The 8582-nt window shown below is 31.5% G+C and overlaps 1 long non-coding RNA gene across 1 annotated transcript; it reads left to right on the top strand.

Moving 5' to 3' along the window:
• Nucleotides 1-6971: 6971 nt before the first annotated feature.
• Nucleotides 6972-8371, top strand: LOC110891448. Its single transcript, XR_002565352.2, has 2 exons — nucleotides 6972-7297; nucleotides 8055-8371. It is a non-coding gene; the product is annotated as an uncharacterized LOC110891448 (long non-coding RNA).
• Nucleotides 8372-8582: the final 211 nt, after the last annotated feature.

Raw genomic sequence — 8582 nt, 5'->3', positions numbered from 1 at the left:
CCCACCTTTCACCTATTTTTCCTACAATGGTCCCCCGTTAAAGAAACTTAACGGAGTTAAGCTTTTTTCCAAATTACAAACAGATTTTTTAGGTCTTTTGATCAGAACAATGATACGAGTCCATTGATGTAAAATTTACTTCGAAATAGTGCTCCAAGTGACTTGATTTTGGTTAATTGGAAATTTAAACACCCGAATTGAAGCGCCGTTTTCATCGTTTGGAGCACCATTTCGAGGCAAGTTTTACATCAATGGACTCGTATCGTCGTTCTAATCAAAAACCCTAAAAAATCTGTTTGTAATTTGGAAAAAAGCTTAACTCCGTTAAGTTTTTTTAACGGGGGACCATTGTAGTAAAAATAGGTGAAAGGTGGGACTGGTGAGGGGAATATATTCTGAGGTGGGATTATTAATGGCCAATAAGGTCTAAGTGGGATTATTACAGGCCAATTTCCCTATAATATAATATAATATAATATAATATAATATAATATAATATAATATAATATAATATAATATAATATAATATAATATAATATAATATAATATAATATAATATAATATAATATAATATAATATAATATAATATAATATAATATAATATAATATAATATAATATAATATAATATAATATAATATAATATAATTTAATATAATATAATATAATATAATATGGATTTAATTTTAATTATTTATAGATATCGTTCTATTTGAAAAAAAGAGTCAAATTGGTAAGGCAAAAATATTGAACCTATAGTTAACCCTCACTCACGCCCAAACACCGTCCCTAAGGTTTGTGAATTCAAACGTGAAGCTTCATGGTTACTACACCAAAAATCCACATCAGGAGTTAATTTCATGCTCCAATCACAAAAATTCACATCACACCTTGTAACACATTTCTTTTTTTAAAAGCAATATTTTTATATAACTTAAATATTTTCTTCATGTGTTAAGATAGTGAAAATTTATGAAACCGTTACACACTAAAGATGAAAACAAGTGAATGAGAACTCTTGTATACATAACAGTGACATAGACAGAAAAATATTAAAACCATAACACATAGCCTTAATTCAAAGTTGGTGTAGGCTATAGAAATTGTCCTTTTCTTTAATCTCTTGCAAATAAATGTTACTTGTTAGGAATGACAAAATCACCATCACCATCTTTTGTCAACATTAGGTCCACTAAACCATTTTTTCATCCTTAAATCATGGAAATGGGTACTCAAAATCCCACACATTCTAAAACCATTCTTTTAATAATTAAAATATATAAATCAAGAGAAAGAAAAAGAGATTAAGGATTTAATAATTAAAATATATAAATCAAGAGAAAGAAAGAGATTAAGGATGAACATGATGGCCATCCAGAACCATGATGGTTTTGTTTGCTATTATACACTATGGGACTGGACGATGTTGCACTTGGTACCCAAGCTCCACTTCATCATTCCTATCTTGTCCTACATTCTAAGCAGCCTTAGGTAGAAGCGAAATGAGATGCATAGAACATAAACAATTGAATGGCTAGTAGTAACAGTTGGGTCGATTTAGTACATCATGGTTGAAAAAACTATTTATTGTCGTTGATTTGGTTGATTTTTTTCCAATATAGGTTGTATGTTAGGGTATTTAGCGCGGTCATCACGACACCCATGGGAAATGATGTGGCCTCATAGCTATAGAGTGGACATCACACCACAATAGCATGAGTACTGTGAGTGTAGTCATGTAGAAAGAAATTTTGAATGGTTTCTTCAGTAATATTTTAGTTATTAGTTGATTTTATTTTTCTTCAATAACTTGTGCTCTTTAGCTCTTTAAAAAAAATTAAATACACAATGTTGTTTAATTTTGTTTTTGTGAATATTCTGATATAAACATTACTGAAAACTGGTTTCAAAATAAAGTATTATTTTATCTCGTTAGGGGCTTTGACACGTACTTGTATCCGTAAGTTTGAGGGAAGTTTTCATACTTCAACGACGATGATGAGTAGATATTAAATTTATGTTTTAGTATTCTACATTTGCGTTAATTAGTTAGAGAGTTTAACTAGTGTAAACGGCAATTTGCGTCCCTTAGCATATCCATGCCAAGTTGTGCTCTCTAGATCTCTAAAAGTAGAAATTTCCTTCTTGCATCCTTTTGTGTGCCTTTAATAATCAAATTTAACCATTTTAGAAATAACAATGTGAAACCAATAGAAGTTTATCCTTCTTTCACCAATCACTCTATCTCACCAATTGCCGTGATTTTCACTTTTACAATTATATATGTAATTTCTTTGGTCGAATACATAATTCCAAAGTGGAAGATGAGTCATGCGACAAGGAAATGTGTTTCTTAAAATATATGTGTTTCTTTTTGTCTTCTAACAGAGATATATTATATCATGTATGAGTTAATAAAAACAATTTAATCACTTTTTCATATTTGTTAGTGTAATTAGGTATGAATTTATTTATTAATACAAAATAATTTATGCAAAGTTTTATAATGTTATGTAGTGACACTTACATTTTGTTTTATTTCTTCCTTTGATGTAAGTGGGGATTATCAGTGGAGTTTTCTAACAATTTTCTTTGAAAGGGACGTCTATTATATAATGGTGTGTGTATACAAACGCAAATGGGTTGCCAAAAAAATCAATTAATTATCCCCTTCGTTAGCATATAGGTAGGTACTTTCGTCACATAAGTAATTTTAAAATGGGAAGATGAGTTATTGCCACTGTTAAGTAGCTATGGTGTTTTACGGTGGTTTTTTTTTTTTTTTTTGGTATAATCGAATCGATCCAAAGTAGATGTATGTATAATCGAACGTGTTCATCTGTTTAAACTGACTTATTCTGTTTGGCTATCCAATTAAACCCGTTATTATGCAGTTTATTTAGCAAAATTAGTGAAACCGATAACCCAACCAAAAACCAAATAAGCAATTCACTTTGATTTTTTCTTCTAGGAATATATTCAATTTTTGGTTTTTTTATTTTTGCTCAAGCGATAAATTCGCAAGTGCGTTTGTTTTCTAAATATATATATATATATATGTGTGTGTGTGTATGTTTGTTTTTGTCTTGAATAAAAAAAATAGATAACGTATAGATTAGTGGTTGAGAGAATTAATTAGTTCTATAATAAAAAGTTATTGTTCCTTTTGTTCAACTAAGAAATAAGAAGCCAAGTTGAAAAAAAATGATCGGCTCTCTTTGACCAATATTGCTCTTTGGTGGATTTACTCATTTTTTGTATTGTGTACCTTCCCCAATTCTTGTAAGAGTTTCTTAACTACTTTTAATTTCTTAAATTCTCATTTCTTAACTCTCTTAGCTTTATCATCTCTTTCAAGTTTCTTCCAGGCTTAGAAAGGAGTTTTTTTTTTTCCGGGGAAGACAGACGGACCATTCTGCATGAGAAATGAGATTAAAAATGTGTTTATTTTAAATAACTTTTCTTTATATACCAATGAATTAATTGTTCCATTGAAAAATGTCAAAATATGATCGGAATAAAAATGCCTATGGCTATTGGCATTTTGATGGTGGGATAAAGCTTTGGGACCAATAGGTCATTGGTTCGATTCTCACAGGGGGGTTTTTCCCATAATTATTGGGTTTCCTCCTGAATTGATGTATAGACATTATGCCTAGTGTAGATATATATAATCGGGTGGTTCCGCTAGTGGCACGATAATACTCCAGTGGTCCGTCACTGATCCAAATTTGCCGTTCAAAAAAAAAAAGAAAAGAAAAAGAGAGATGAATAATTAAGTTCATCTTTGTGACTATGTTAGTTGTTCACTGGATCCTAATCCATTTACGTTATATCTTATAATGATATGACTTTTTACATTATTGGAGCTGAGCACATGATGTAGAAATATAAAAACGTGCAATTATCACAGTCGGAGATAAATATAATATTATATTCCAACAACTACATGATGCCTTTCTTATTTTATAATATAAATCTACAGTCTACTCGCAACAACTACGATTATTATAAACGTACCTACATAGTGTACATTTGATAAAGTTGCTGATTAGCACATGATGGATACCCTAGCTAAATATAAAATGGTAACTTGCAATTATTAAAAAGTGTTAAGCTGTTCGGAGATAATGATATTCCAACAATACAAGACATCCAATGAAAACACTTACATTGTTAGGTCCTAATCTCTAATGTCACAATGCACACAAACATAAGCAACATTTTACTGAGGATGTTTTCAATACTATGTACGGTATGTAAGTGTTACTCGCTTGAGTTCTTAGTCTAGGCTTGCGGGAAGTCAATGGGGAATTCAAATTCAGAATGGGGAAAAGAACTGTTATTGCTAAAGATAAATATTATCTCAAAATTTTAATGACTATATTTTCAATAATATGAGCCATGCATGAAACTATTGAAGCAGGCACATAAGGTAAGGATTGCCAACAAATCGAAGAACACAAACAAGACCTTGTTCGTGTTCGTTTGTTAAGAAATATATGTGTTCACGAACTATTCATGAACATTTACCAAACTAGATTTATCACAAAATAGGCATCACTTACAATTGCCACACATTCAGAACTACAAGGCTTAAAATTGCATACAAAATCACTACTAATGATATATAATGGGATTAAAGATGTTTCATTTGAATAAGACTGATGACAAGAATGATTTCGGGATAATATGCATGCACTTCTAGAAGACCAAAATTAAGCTAGTATCCTTGTAATTCTTTAATTTTCTATAATGTTTATCTTGATTTTATAGCAATTTGAAGCTATGAAGAATTTTCCTCTTTGATTCCTTGAATCTCAACATGTTTGAGTCAAATTGGGTCTCCAGATGGAAATTAAATCAAAATAGAAGGTAAACGGTCAACAAGTTGTGCCGCTAAAATTTGTGATCAGACACGCATAATATTATAAGTGAATCAAGGGTCAATCGACCACCAAAGTCTTTTTTTTCTACTGAAATATTATAAATTGACCATTGACTGGTATTTTTTTTGTATTATAAGTGCCAATCGACCACCCAAAAGTCTTTTTTTTTCTGAAATATTACAAATTGACTAGTCATTTTTTGTATTGTGAAACCATTGAAAACTTCCTTGTTTTCAAATGATTTTTTGTTACACTATTTGTTTTAATGTTTTCTGAGTAGCAGGTAATTAGAAACATAAAAGAATTAAATTATTTGTGTAGTAGGTAAATAGAAACTTAAAAGAGTGTAGTAGGTAATTAGAAACTTAAAAGAATTAAATTATTTGTGTAATAGGTAACTAGAAACTTAAAAGAATTAAATTATTATGACTTGTGAGTTTATTATATTAGTTTTTAAAAGATATTTTTTTGGTTAGTTTTAACAGTTTATAATTTAAGAAATACGAAGACTTTTTAAAAGCAAACCATCCAGAACTTTTGTCTTCAAATTGTATTCTGGTGATCTTTCATGGATCCGTAGTGATAACCAGTCTTGTCTTTAATCACCAAAAAAAAGATGAAACTAAAAGAGCATATATCATCGACTAGAGATTCATGTCGATCAAGTAGTGATGATTTTTACACAATAAATGGTTAGTGGTAGCATATGACTTAATATCATATGCCAATCACTAAAAAATAGGCAGTTTACGTTTACTATTTATTTGAGCTATAACAATTCTCTTAATTGTAACTGATGAAATGTGTCAAAAAGTATACGTATTATTTAAATTTTGTTACTTTTGTTTATTCTATTAAACATAATTCTTAAAGTTAGTGTGGCACATGTCACAAACATTCCATCCATGAAACAATCGGTTATTAGTTTCACCGGTAGAATACTCCTCTCGATTGCATAACCTTTTGCTCTACACATTCCAAATCTCAAATGGTTTTACTCTTAACAGCCACTGACTCTTAACAATCATTTGATATCTCTGTCCGGATGATATGCGGAACACAAACCCGAATTTTGATATGCACACTAACACTAACCATGTGTTCAAAAGTTGTAACTTTGGCTCCTAGTTGGTCAACTATGGTGCACCATGCCCCTAGTGTTGAAAATAACAAAACAAACAAGTCAGTCATGGACAAACAATCAAGTAATATAATATTACAAGTCATAATCAATGCATAGATAGTTTATTATTCATTGATGCTTACATTTGCAGGACAAATTAGTCTTCATAACCAATGTCTTCACGGGTCACAATCCATATATATTTATGTTTTAGTGATACTTGTGTTTTGTTGTTTTTCTTCCCTGAGTCCAAGTGGGGATCATGATGAGTGGGCTTCCAATAATGTTTTTTTTTGAGAGTACCTACTCAGGCTAATATAAAATAAATGATAGATATGTATTTCTTCAATATTATAAGAATTTGTTCAACATGTGTAGATTAGAAAAAATTAACCATTCAGGTGATGAAAAAACACACCTTAGTGTATACTCGATTTTATGCACTTGGCATGTTATTATAAGTAGCTCTAATAAATCAAGGGCAACAAGTTTGATCACATTTTAACACTTCATGATTTAAAATTTTAGATCCTAAAAACGCTATTTAAACATCAAGCTCAATATTATTAATTTTCAAGTAAAAGTATGTCAACAAGGAAATTATAAACTAAAAGCCCAAATTAAAAAAATACCCATTAAAATCATCACCTAAATCCAAAAGTCCTTTATCGTTGCACTACAAAATCCGCCATCAACACCAAATGCCATACTTTTTTTTTCATTGTATTATTATAAGGCTACGCGGTATGAGGCGTCACGCCACCCCGATGCCACCTCAGCCGAAAAAGGCCAGTAGTACTCGTGACCATACCACTAGGGCTTTCATGGGGGCTAGACCCGGCAAAATCAACCCATACATTCAACTTTGGGTTATAATGAGTATTATTTTTGTAGTAGATGGGTTAATTTGGGTTAACAAAAATTGTTAAGAGGGTCAAGATTAAGAACTTTAAAAAATAACAAAATAACATCGTGGGTCAGAATTGGATTTCCCTGGGTAAACCCTAAACCAACGCATTCTCCTTTTTCTTCTCATCTCCCACGCCCAAATCACCACCATCCAACAACCTCCATACCACCATCCTCCATACCACCATACTCCGACCATCAACCACTACTTCTGCTCACGACCATCGCCGCCAGCCCGCCGCTTCGTTTCAGTCCAACTAAATAACCAAATTAGACTGCATTCGGTCGAGCCTAACAATAACTTCTGCAGCGATTTAGGTTATCACTCCATCGTATCTCACTGCAGCGATTGTTGCGACGATCGGTTGTTCTCTTGAGGTATATTCTGTCAGTTTCTGTTATTTTGTGGATTTTGTGGATTATTGATATGATTGCACGATGAATGTTAATTTGTTAGGTGATTTAGGTTTCAAATGTTTGTTTATTCGTTTAATTTTATGTGGATTGTGAGATGAATGTTATTTTTGTCAGATTTTGTGATTTAGTTATGTAAATGTTGCTGAGATTGAAATTATATGGTTGTTTGATTTGTGAGAAATTTAAGTTTTCTGGTTGCTATTGTGTATTGAGACATACAGGAATTTAAGTTTATTAGGTTTAGAGTGTTTGTTTATTTGTTTAATTTTATGTGGATTATGAGATGGATGTTTTTTATCAGATGATTTGATTCTGTAAATGTTACAAAGGTTAAAATTCTAGGGTTATTTGATTTATTAAGTAGGAAAATTAAGTTTTTTGGTTAATATTGTGCATTGAGACGTACGGAATTTTAAGTTTATTAGAATTTAAAGTATTTGTTTACTTTTTAATGAATGTTATTTTATCAGATTAGGTGTCTAGGTGATTTGATTCTGTAAATGTTACAAAGGTTAAAATTCTAAATCCAAATTGACAAAAACACATCTTGGCCTAAACTCATCCTAACCCATTTCTTAATAAACTCATCCTAACCCAAACTCATCCTAACCCATTACCCAAACGTGTCCAACCCACCCATTTTGCCACCCCTAATGGGGGCGGTATTGGTGGTATGTGGTTACAATAGCGTGCAATAATGAGGTTGTGTTTATGTTAGAAGCTGGAGAGTATTAATGAAGAGGGGGGGGGGGGGGTTGATGAAAAGGGTGCTTTATCTCGTAGCTTGGATGTTAAAGAGGGACTCTATTGGTGATGTGGCATTGAGGTTGCACGATGGAGCCGTAGGGGCTCCAACCATACCCTGCAGCCTAAATGGACAAAGTCTCAAATATTGATCAGTCCATTGTTATTTTTTTTAATGTGAAACCGCTTACAAGTCCATATGTTTATTATGATTTATGATGAGACTTTTATCTTCAATGTTACTGGTGTAGTAGATTAAGGTCATAATCCATAATTATTTTATACTTTAGAGATGCTTACGTTTTGGCTGTTTTCCTTCCTTTGGTTTATGAAGGGATTATGGTAAGTGGGCCTCCTATAATTTTATTTGGAGAGTACCTACTCAGGCTGGCTAATATATAACCGTGGATATGTAATAACTTTAGTAATTTGTAACATTAGTTTGATTAACATGTGTAGATTAGAAAGATTAACCATTCAAGTAAGGGTAAAACATAAATAT

This window comes from Helianthus annuus, unplaced genomic scaffold (genome assembly GCF_002127325.2).
Source record: "Helianthus annuus cultivar XRQ/B unplaced genomic scaffold, HanXRQr2.0-SUNRISE HanXRQChr00c008, whole genome shotgun sequence".
In the NCBI taxonomy this organism is placed as follows: Eukaryota; Viridiplantae; Streptophyta; class Magnoliopsida; order Asterales; family Asteraceae; genus Helianthus; species Helianthus annuus.
Note: the sequence above shows the minus strand (reverse complement) of the source record. Positions and strands in the feature narration are given on the sequence as shown.